The 12,591-nt window shown below is 34.5% G+C and overlaps 1 pseudogene; it reads right to left on the reverse strand.

Moving 5' to 3' along the window:
• Positions 1 to 1,486: 1,486 nt before the first annotated feature.
• LOC141542880 (spliceosome-associated protein CWC27 homolog pseudogene) lies at positions 1,487 to 2,898 on the reverse strand (annotated as a pseudogene).
• Between the last annotated feature and the right edge of the window lie 9,693 nt (positions 2,899 to 12,591).

Below are 12,591 nucleotides of genomic sequence, written 5' to 3' on the forward strand. Positions count from 1 at the left end.
GGAGAATGTGACTGTTCTTTACAGAAGTCTGGGATGTTGGACTTAATTAATATGCTGTCGATGTGTTGATGAATTATCATTCTTTTTATTATTGTTTTAAAGAGCCATCTTTTTGGAATGGAAAAGATATTGGGAAATTAAAGTGATGTAAATCCAAAAGCTGGCAAGAAATATTTTAAAACAACCACAAGAACAAGGAGGAACATACCTGAGCTCTGGGAACCAGAATAGTCAGTGGGAATGACAGAATCATCTGAGCTTATTTGGACTACATTATAGATGAGGTTATAAGGTTTGACAAATAGTTTAAATTGACAAATCCACCAGACAATTGTTTGGTAGGCAGAGCTAACTAAATAAGAAAAAAGTACAGAGTGTTTTCTTAGTTTCTTTCCTTATTCTTTTGTTTCCCAAGCTTCCCTATGAAGTAGAAAAGATTGCTCTGGGAGGGATTACATGTAAAGATCTATCCTCACAAGTTGAATAGCGAGAGAGTATTGTATTGTGCTTTTGTAATCCTAATACCTCTTCAGATTTAGAGGTAAAGCAGAAACAAAGATGAAAGCTATTTGAAAAAAAAAATCAGATCTACATTGCCTAATTCCCTACTTTAGATGATTTAATGAAAGTGAAGACAGAATTTCTTAGGAGGCTGATCTCTGCCTACTATTAAGTACATGGATGAGAGAGGGGAAAACCTCAATTTTTTTGGTTTGTTGGTTTCCTTTGTAATTACAAAAAAGAGGCTTCCCAAGTGTGAAAGAATCTAACATGATTTTAAATCTGAACTTAGGATGGTAAGAGAAGGAAAATATCCTTTCTGGAAAACTGAAACTGAATGCCATGTAATTTTAATGATCAAACTTGATCCCAAAGAAGGAATATGAAATTGCACCTCCCCTTACTTTCTTTGCTGAGGTGGAACACTGTTGGACTCCACAGATATGTTGGTGAAATTACTCTTTTTTTTCCCCCTTTAAAAAAGGTGTTGGCCATGCTTAACTTATATCAAATTGCTTGGTGATTTTTTTTGGGAAGGAAGGGAGAAACATTTATAACACAAAGTTTTGCAAAGATGAATGTTGAAGGGGCAGCTAGGTGGCGCAGTGGATAGAGTACCAGTCTTGAATTCAGGAGGACCTGAGTTCAAATTTGGTTTCAGACACTTAATACTTCCTAGCTGTGTGACCCTGGGCAAGTCACTCAAAAAAAAAAAATGAATGTTGAAAACTAATTTTGCATCTATTTGGAAAAAATAAAATACTGTTAAAAAAAAAAAGAAAACAAAATTTGATATCATTATATATGTGAATCCATGCAATATATATTTTCATAATATTGATATTGACATTTGAACTCAGGTCCTCCTGAATTCAGGGCTGGTGCTCTATCCATTGTACCACCTAGCTGCCCCCAGCAATGGCTTTTTATAAGGCCATTTAGATTGCCATCACTTTACCAGTGAATTTTGGTGAACAATACTTTCTTATCTTCTTTCTTTTTTCTCCCACATGATCTTTTTGCTTTCTTTTCTTCTCTTATTCACTGGATTCCAGGGATCATAGATTTTAAAAGTATCTTCATCTTACATGCTTGCATCTTTTACCTTTCTGCTTTTATCCTCAAACTGAAGTACGTGGGACATTCATTCTTCATCATTGTCTACTTCAGTTTCAGAAGTTTCATATTCAGGAGTTTCAGCAATGGCTTGAATGAGTTTAGATTTAAATTGGTTCAACAGTGCCAGTGTCTGTTCTTCTCAGGATAACCCTTTCTTTGGCTGTTACTTCTTTAAAGCTTCATATTTTTTCTTTTCTCTTCGATATTCTGCAGCAGCACTATCTGAACATCATCTTTTTCTTCCATTTTCTTTTCTGTTTGTTTGGCCAAAGTGTCATCTTCTTTCTTTCTTTTTGCAGCTAAGAGTTCTCGCTTTAGGAGTCAGACTTCTTTCTTGAGTTCCTCACTGCAGCTAGCTGATTTCTTCTCTATTTCTTTATCTACTCTTTTAGTAGATTTAACATTTTCACTTCTATCCTTTTTCAATTTTTTGGCAATTTGCTCTTTCATTAGATTCTTTTCATCACTATCATCTTCATCTTCTTCCCATCCATTTTCATTATCATCTGAATCTCCTACATTGAAAATGAACCCTTTTCACTTTCAACAACTGGAACTGAACTAAGATGTGGATCAAACTTGAGCAAATCATAACTACTTTTGCTTTTTCCCTTTATGCTCTGACTAATTCGGTTTACTTCTTCTTCCTCTTCAGCTTCTTCTCCAAATGAAAGTAAACTAAAATTTTTTGTGCCTTTAATTGTTAATTTCTTTACTTCATCTTCTGATTTGTCCTTCTTTGGCTTATTGTCTCTTGATATGATGTCATCAAAAGGATTAAATAAAACCTCAGAACTTCTTATTTTATGTGGATTAAGTGGCATTTCTTCTTCATTAATGTCTACTTCTGTCAATCTTAGCATATTGTATGCTGTGTCTCCTGTTACCCTGAAAATGGTATATTTATTAAGTTCATTTGCATGATTCAAGGTAAAGAAAAACTGACTTCCATTATCATTGAGATTCAGCATTTGCCATGGCAACCAGTCCCCTCTGATTAAACCGCAATTTTGAGTGAAATTCATCCTTGAAAGGAACACCATAGATAGATTCTCCTCCAGTTCCATTACCAGTAGGATCTCTTCCTTGGATTATAAAAACAGGTACAATGCTATGAAATATTGCGTTGTCGTAATAACCTTCCATACAAAGTTGAATGAAATTTTGACATGCTTTAGGAGCCTTTTTTGACCATAGTTTTATGTCAATATCACCAGCTATTGTTTTCAATAAAACCTTTCCATTCGTGGGTGGCTCCTGGTTGTCAACATATAACTTTCAAAGATACCCTGCTGTAGAGGATATTGGGGAACTCTGAGAAAAGTATGCTTGAAGCAAAGCTACTTACAGCAGGGTATTAACTCAGTGTTACTTATGAGATAATGGTTCTCTAGTTTACATATATTTAGTGTGGTGATGTAATGGTTCTACAGTTGACACATGCTCAGTGGGCTGTAGCAATGTAATTGTACTAAGGTATATAAGGGCTGAGAGGACTTGAAATAAGCAGACTCGAGAGAGACACAAATGAGTGTGTGCTGGAGCTTGGTCTCAGACACAGACACAAAGAAGACTCTGGTCATTCCACCCTGCTTGTTGATGATTCTTTCTGGTCTTCCATCCATTTTCTTCTGTACATTTAAAATATGCTTTAATCTTTCCTTTCTATATTCTCTCTTTCTACTTAAACCCCTCTCCCAGCCAAAATAAGAAAAAGAAACAAAACAAATTTCCACATTAGTTATATCTGAAAATATGTTTTACTCTTATCATCTCTAGTGCCAGGACTATTCTTCCCTCCTCTCTTTTATTTATATTTCCAATGCTTAACACAGTGCCTTGTACATAATAGGTGGTTAATAAATGCTCATTGACTGACTGTCAATAAGTGAACATCCTGTTTCATCACTGGTCGTCTAGAATCATGATTGGTCATTAAATGGATGAGAACTCTTAAGTCTTTCAAAGTATTTTTTAAAAAAATAATTGTTATTATTGTATACATTGTCCAAAATAGTTGGAATAACCTACGGTGACAAAAACTTTGCTGGAGTGTGATTCTTTTCCCTGTAACTCTTTCAGTGATTATCATTTTCCCTTATCTTCTCAAATCTTATATATTAAATAAGGTAGAACTTCAGAATTGTTATTTTTAGTTCTCTAAATATTTATTATCTGGATCATATCATCATATGCATCGTTAGAATGGTGGGACATGTTGCGGCTGTCTTTAAGAGCTCAAAGCATATGAGACCTTTGATCTCAAAGGCAAGGTGAATGAAGTGGGAGATTCACAGAGTGTAAAAAGAGCTCCAGTTTATTATGCCATACATTTTTGCAAGCATGATCTGTGTGTGAACAGTAGACAATCCCCAATCACCATTCAGAGAAGCAGCTCATGGGCTTTGTGTAGGCATGGTATCTGCCAATAGGAGGAGAGCTTATCCAGCAATTTAGCAACTCGCTCACCAGAGAGAGGTCCTGTTAAGGCATCTCTGTTTACAGAACCACTGGCTGTGACCCTCCTGCTCACCTGTTCCCATGATCACAAATCATTGCTCCTTGCTCAACAAAGGGTGTTTCTGCAACGTGGCAGAAAACTTATTGTGCATCAAAGGTCAAGGTAGCTCATAGATTAGCAGGGGCATAATCATATGTTTCTTTCATTCCATTTTGGGGTTCACGAGAAGTACCAGAGCATTCCCTCTGCTAGGATTTATAATCTCAGTGAATAAGATAATTACAGAAAGCACTATAGAATCAATAAATGAAGGATGTACACATATACATATAAATTTAATCCATGTTTACATGTCTATATGTGCTGATGGGAACATGGAATAAAGGAATAAAGTGGAATTATTAGGGAAGATCACTTTGAAATTGGGTTAAGTGCCAAACCTGTGTCTTTATGTTTTCAAGCTAAGTCAGCATTTTACTGAATGAAGATCTCTCCCCACTGAAAAGAAAGGGATGCACTAAGTAAGGTCTAAACCAAATCATTTCTGATGCAACTTTACATGCTTTCCTTGCTTAGGCATTGTCCAGGACTAATTCTGCAAACATGACATTTCCCTGCAGGTAAGAGATCCTGATAGTATTACCTGTCCAGCAGATGGCTCTCTCAAGCTTTTTCTTGTGACCCTGACCAGCCCTTACCTTTACTTGGCCTGGGACTATTTTCTGTAGTATGACACGCCCCCATCCCAGTCCTATAATCCCAAGTCATTGACTGGCCCCAAACACTGATTGCTGGTCAACTAGTGTTTTTTGAGCAGTTTAACGCTGGTTCTCAGGGGTGTCCTTATAACTAAACTGCTTTGGGAGAGATTTCACTTAGTGGCCATTCTCAACATGGAGTGGGAATGGGAGAAGTAGAAAGGCTGCTGCTGCTGCTTGCTTAGTCCCACCTCCTCTGATTTCCACTCCATTGGCACTTTCTAAACTATGCATTTTTACTGTATTTTAAAATTTTTAAAATATTTTCTTTTTCCCAATTACAAGTGTGAAGGGAATTATATTTTAATACTAATAAATATGAGTAATGAATATACTAATAATTTAGATTTTCAGAGTTACTATTTTCTGGTAGATTCTGACTTGGAAGTTGGAGTCATACAATGAAGTTTGAAAGAATCAGTCAATTCTTGACCTATAATTCCCCTGTGTTTGTTAACTGAAGTAAATCAAAGACTATTATTCCTGTCACAGAACTTGGTTCTGTCCCCCAATAAGTAATGATATTGGGATTTGAGACAATCACTTAAGAACAGTTACCAAAGGACTATTTATTGTTCTCCAATTGTGGGCTGATTGTGGGAAACCACTCAGGCCCTAAAAATGAGTATATAATAATAAATCTTTTCCCTCTCATTCCCCTTATGATTTGTGTATTAAAATCTCTACCTTTACTGCAACAGGTGAGATCTCCTTCTAAGGAGACCTTCCAGTTTGCAAATTGAATTTGTCACTTTGAATGGGATTAATTAAACACCTACTTAATATCTAAAAACCCATCTCTAAGCCTGCTTTGTGCAATGCAAGCTATTCACAATTTAGAGACCAAGACAGTCAAATTCTAGGAAAACACATAACAATATAAACTACATATCCCGACAGAAGAAAATTGGATATGGAAGTAAACAAAAGCTCTCAGAGCTCTGAATTATAAATCATTGAAGAATTTATTCTATGACCCGGCCCAGACCTTTTATTTAATAGGTGATATCATTGTAGTCTATGGCAATTGCACAATATCACAAGGCAAGTTAGAGCAGGATCCAGATGGAAATTAAACCCTCAGAGGATTTTTTTCTTTTCTTCATCCCACCCTCCCCTTATCCCTCCATGAGTGCAGGAGATGGGAAGAAAGATAGCTTGAACAGAGGAGTCACATCAAAAAGATAACAAATTATAATTAGATAAACATGAGCAAACCAGTTGATAGAACTCAATTCCTTTCAATTTAAGAAATTTATTTTAAAAAATCTACTCAGATGACACATTTTGTTTGGTGGGGGACACAAAAGCCTGGATTTAGGATTCCTAATGTCTGTTAGTTGAGATAATTCCTGGGTAAGTAAACTCCCTCTACCAAATGAGATCAGCATTCTCTGCAGCCATTTATTATTTTAGAGAGTTGCCTTTAGAACTGAGACTAAATGATTTGCCACAGGTGACGTAGTTTCTATGTGTTCTTTCAAACTCTGAGGTGAGTTCTCTCTCCCCATTTCTAATTACAACAAAAAAAGTAAAATTCAATATGTCACATGTCACAATCCAGGATCCTCTTCTCCACACAAGGAAGGTAAAGAAAGGAAATATGCAGCCAAAATCAGTTTTCCATTAACTCCATCCCACCTCTTCCTCAATTTGCCTACCTAATACTTTTAAAAATCTAGAAATAGATTCAATTTGTTGTGATAGGGTTTAGGGATAAGAGTAAAAACAAAACAAACAAAAAAGAAAACAAAAGAAATAGTTCCTAACCTCAATTCTCTTACATTCTCTTGGGGAAATACAAATGTAGCCAAGCAAATAAATACATTTTACTGGAGTGATACAATATATACACAAATAAATATAAACACAATACAAAGTGGAGACCGATCCTTTGATTTTAGGGATAAAGAGAATTCCCAAGTAAGGAAACTGTCTTTATCAATGCAGGTCAGAATCTTAACTGCAACTTAAAGCCTTAGGGAGTTGTTTAAATCACTGAGAAATTAAGAAACTTGCCTAATGTCACAGTCACTATGGTCAAAAATAGAAGTTAAACTCAGTTTTTCCTTGCTCTGAGTCTTGTTCTCTCTAACGTACTATACAACTAAGAGAATTGGGAAAAGACTCAAACAGAGATTACCTCTGAGCTGAGCCTCCAAAGGAAGTAAGAATTTCACGAGGTAGAGGTGAGAAAGAACACATTCTAGAAATGGTGGAAGGAGGTGGAACATCATACATAGAGAACAAATAGGCTAATTTGTCTGGAATATAAAATGTGTGAAGAGAAACTGATGAATATCTTGGGAAAAACAGAATTCTCACAATACAGTAGAGGGAGTGAAATATGATCTAGTTGTGAAGAGAAAGTCATTATTAGACTTTCATTTGGGGGTGAAAGTAAAAAAGAAAAGTGATTTAAATGGTATTTAGGAAAGATTATTTCTATTCTGGCAACCATTTGTATTTCAGCTTGAATGAGGAGAGAGTGAAAACCTATTCCTATTACAGTAATTGAAATTCTTGCTGCTGTACTAATTGCCTTCCTCAAATGACATTTACTTTCTCAAATAATAGTATAGGCATTGGAGCCTAAGCTAAAGTATGGGCAGTGGAAATGAAGAGAAAGGGTAAACCTGAGCTGTTTTATAAAATAATTGCCAGAACTAGGCATTTCCTGGACAGTCTGGAGAAAGTTCCACCCTGCGGCATTGATGTGCAGATGGTAACTGTCCCTCCCTCAGGAATGACCTAACTCCATATTATCTAGCAATCTTCTTTCACCTTGCTGCCTGATGAATACCTGTCCAATCTCCCCATTACTTTCTTAGTGAGGAGCTCTTCCTGGTATAAGATGGTTTTGAACACTATATTATCCTGAATACCCTATCATCTCTCCTTTTTGTGACTGATCTCTAGACTCTTGGTTCTCTCAATTTCTTTTGCTTAATCTTCATTTATACTCAAGGCTCTCTTCTCAGCCTATTCCTTTTTTTTTTTTTTTTTTTTTAAAGCTTTTTATTCACAAAGCATATGCATGAGTAATTTTTCTAACATTGATCCCTGCATAACCCCCTGACACAAATTTTCAATGTTGAACTGCATAAGTTCATGTAGGTCTCTCCAAATCTCTCTGAAATCATCCTGCTGGTTGTTTCTTACAGAGCAATAATATTCCATAGCATTCATATACCAATAATTTATTCAGCCATTCTTCAAGAAAGAGTGCTGTAGAAATTTTTTTAAATGCACAAAGGAGAAGAGAAAGAAATTCAGATAGAAGCACAGATGAGCAGGACAATTGAAGGTAATGTGGCAGACAATATTACCTAAATTAATCTACTTATTTAGTGCCATACCAATCAAACTCCTAAGAAATTATTTTACAGATCTAGAAAAAATAACAACAAACTTTGTCTGGAAGACAAAAAGTCAAGAATTTCAAGGGAATTAATGAAAAAAAAAATGTAAATGAAGGTAGCCTAGCTGTGCCCGATCTAAAATTATGTTACAATGCAGTCATTATCAAAAATCATTTGGTACTGGCTAAGAAATAGAGTAGTCAATCAGTGGAATAGGTTAGGTTCACAGGAAAAAATAGTCAATGACTATACCATATAGTGTTTGACCAACCCCCAAACCTCAGTTTTTGGGATAAAAACTTACTATTTGACAAAAACTGCTGAGAAAATTGGAAACTAATATGGCAGAAACTAGGCAATGACTCACACCTAACACCATATACCAAGATAACATAGAGATCTGTTCATGACTGATATATACAGAGTGATATTATAAGCAAATAAAAACAAATTAATAGTTTACCTCTCAGATCTGTGGACAAGGAAGGAATTTGTGGCCAAAGGAGAACTGAAGATCATTATTGAACAAAAAAATAAATAATTTTAATTATATTAAGTTTAAAAGTTTTTGTACAAACAAAATTAATGCAGACAAGATTAGAAGGGAAGCAATAAACTGAGAAAACATTTTTACATTCAGATGCCTCATTTCTAAAATATATAGAGAACTGATTCAAAATTATAAGAATTCAAGCCATTCTCCAATTGATAAATGGTCAAAGGATATGAAAAGACAATTTTCAGATGAAGAAATTAAGAATTTAATTATGTTTTATATAAATATATATAATTAATTATAGTAAATTAATAAAAAAAGAAGACATTTCTAGTCATATGAAAAGGTGCTCTTAATCACTATTGATCAGAGAAATGCAAATTAAGACAACTCTGACATACCACTACACACCTATCAGATTGCCTAATATGACAGGAAAAAATAATCATGAATGTTAGAGGGGATGTGGGAAAACTGGGACACTGATGCATTGCTGGTGAAGTTGTGAACGAATCCAGCCATTCTGGAGAGCAATCTGGAATTATGCCCAAAAAGTTATTAAACTGTGCATACCCTTTGATCCATCTGTGCTACTACTGGGCTTATATGTCAAGGAAATACTGAAGAAGGGAAAGGGACCTGTGTGTGCCAAAATGTTTGTGGCAGCCCTTTTTGTAGTGGCTAGAAGCTGGAAAATGAATGGATGCCTGTCAATTGGAGAATGGTTGGGTAAATTATGGTATATGAATGTTATGGAATATTATTATTCTGTAAGAAATGACCAGCAGGATAAATGCAGAGAGGTTTGGAGAGACTGATGCTAAGTGAAATGAGCAGAACCAGGAGATCATTATACACTTCAACAACAATACTGTATGAGGATGTATTCTGATGGAAGTGGATATCTTTGACAAAGAGAAGATCTAATTCAGTTCCAATTGATCAATGATGGAAAGAATCACTACACCCAGAAAAGGAGCACTGGGAAATGAATGTGGACTACTTGCATTTTTGTTTTTCTTCCCAGTTATTCTGAATCCAATTCTTCCTGTGCAACAAGAAATTCGGATCTGCACACATATATTGTATCTAGGATTTACTATAACATATTTAACATGTATAATACTGATTGCCATCTAGGGGAGGGGGTGGAGGGAAGGGGGGGGAAATTCGGAATAGATGTGAGTACAAGGGATAATGTTGTAAAAAATTACGCATGCATATGTTCTGTCAATAAAAAGTTATAAATTTAAAATTTCATATATTATATATATTTACATTATATATAATATATATTTACATGATATATTTATATTATATATATATTTGTATTATATATATTTAAAATAACAATCAAAAATTATAATTTTTTTTAAAAAAAGAAACGATTAACAGGATAACTTTAGAGAGGCCTGAAGAGTATTACATGAACTGACACTAAGTGAAATGAGCAGAACCAGGACATGGTAACAAGATTATATAATGATCAATTCTGGTGGATGTGGCTCTTCTCAACAATGAGACAATTCAAGCCAGTTCTAATGATCTTGTGATGATGAGAGCTATCTACACCCAGAGAGAGGACTGTGGGAACTGAGAGGGGATCATAATATGGCATTTTCATTTCTTTTGTTGTTGTTTGCTTGAATTTTATTTTCTTTCTCATTTTTTTCTTTTTTGATCTGATTCTTCTTGTGCAGCAAGATAATTGTATACATATTTGTATATATATATACAGATATATATGTGTGTATATCTATATTGGATTTACATATATTTTTACCATGTTTAACATATATTGGATTACTTGCCATCTAGGAGAGGGGGTGGGGAGAAGGAGGTGGAATTGGAACATAAGGTTTTGGAAGAGTTCATGCTGAAAAATTATCCATGCATATCTTTTGAAAATTAAAAAGCTCTAATAAAAAATGAAAGTAATGTGGCATTTACTATACACTTTATTTTTTTAAAGTAAGCAGTATAACTTTTTTTTTTTCCTAATGCACAGAAGAAAACATAAAGCAATTCAAACAGAAAAATAGACAAGCAGGATAGTCTTGAAAGTAAGTGGATTTTATTATAAACTTTTTTAAAAGTGAGAAATTTGGAATGGAGATTGGTGATTTTGCATACAATATTTTTTTGTGTGTTCTGTTGTGTTTGTAGAAGTACCTTTTAGGTGCTTAAGTTCAGAAAAGAAAATTAATTTTAAAAACAAAACACAAATAAAAACATTTAATCAAAATTGTTATGTACTTCTTCCTAGAGTCTTGGATGTGAAATCATTAATCTCCATTTCAATTTTCTCACTTAAAGAAAGTCAAAATGATATGTCATTGAAATAAATGCTGTACTCCCCAATTTGTAGCATTGAAGATATTCTGTTAATTCCAGTCTGTTAACTATGGATGAAGAGAAGCAATGAGCAACAAAACCTAGAGTGGCTTCAAAAGGCACCAATTGGCTAATGAGAGATTGGTCTTTATTTCTACTTGGGTATTTTCCAGTGAAGAGGAAAGAACTTTTAAAAGGCCTTCAGTGAGAAGAGAAGCCTTAGAACTTCCGATATCTTCCCAACAGGACCAGCACAGTATACATGGCTTATAAATAGGTAACCCTGTTGTTAACAGCTTTGATTATGTCTTTTTTTTTTTTTTTTTTTTTTTTTTTTTTTTGCAAGTGATAGCTTTAATTTGTTAATGCAATAACAACTGTGGCCAAACTTGTCCAGCCAAAAATATGCCTTTAGAAGCAAAAAATAAATAAATAAATAAATGAGCAACTTCAGACACTAAAGAAAAAAACAACATGCTGCACACAGAATCAAAATCTATTATAATAGATTCATCTAGCTTTGAAAAATTCACACCAATTCCCCAAAAGTCAAAAACAGATTTTAGCATTACAAAAGAAAAAATATACGACTCAAATAAAGAAGTAGTTTCCTTTGCCTCAGATCCAATTAAACTAAAGGAAAACACATTTTAAAATTACAATTGTATACTTGGTAGTTCTGGAAACAAAAGTCAAAATATAGAGATATGAGGATTTGATAAATTTCATAGGGAAAAACAATTGTTGCCTGGAAGACAAATTTGCTATTGTGAAAGAAAAAAAAAATTCTCTTTAGATATTTATTCTCAAACCATAATTGCTTTTTCCCTTTCCTGAGAATACATTAGTTTTTGGGGTTTTTTCCCAAAATCTTAAAAAAATAAACAAAAAACCCAACAGCTAAATCAAACCAAACCACACTTCAAGCTAATCCAATTCAGAATTTATATTCTATTTAAGTAGTTTCATTGTCATCTATTTTGTGGAATGTTCAGATGAGTATTCTTACTTAAGAAATATTACTCTTGGTGCAGCTAGGTGGTTCAGTGGATAGAACACCTGCCCTGAAGTCAGGAGGACCTGAGTTCAAATGTGATCTCAGACATGTAACACTTCCTAGCTGTGTGATGCTGGGCAAGTCTTTTAACCCCAATTGTCCCAGCAAAAAAAAAAAAAAAAAAAAAAAGGAGAAGGAGAAGGAGAAGGAGAAGGAGGAGGAGGAGGAGAAGGAAGAGGAGGAAGAGGAGGAGGAGGAGGAGGAAGAGGAGGAAGAGGAGGAAGAGGAGGAGGAGAAGGAGGAAGAGGAGGAGGAGAAAAGAAAAAGAAATACTACTCTTTCTTAATCTACTCAAATGCATTATAGAAAAATTGGAAATCACTGGTCTCAATGTATGAAAATTGTCAAAATATATTGAAACATATTCAACATAAACAGATAAAAGCAAATTCTGTTAAGACAAAATGATACAATTCACAAGGAAAGACCTTGATCTGTACTGAGACTGACTTGAGTGACATCTATTCAACATTATAAGAAACAAAATATCTTATCAAGAACTC

The sequence above is a fragment of the Sminthopsis crassicaudata genome, chromosome 5 (assembly GCF_048593235.1).
Source record: "Sminthopsis crassicaudata isolate SCR6 chromosome 5, ASM4859323v1, whole genome shotgun sequence".
Lineage (NCBI taxonomy): Eukaryota > Metazoa > Chordata > Mammalia > Dasyuromorphia > Dasyuridae > Sminthopsis > Sminthopsis crassicaudata.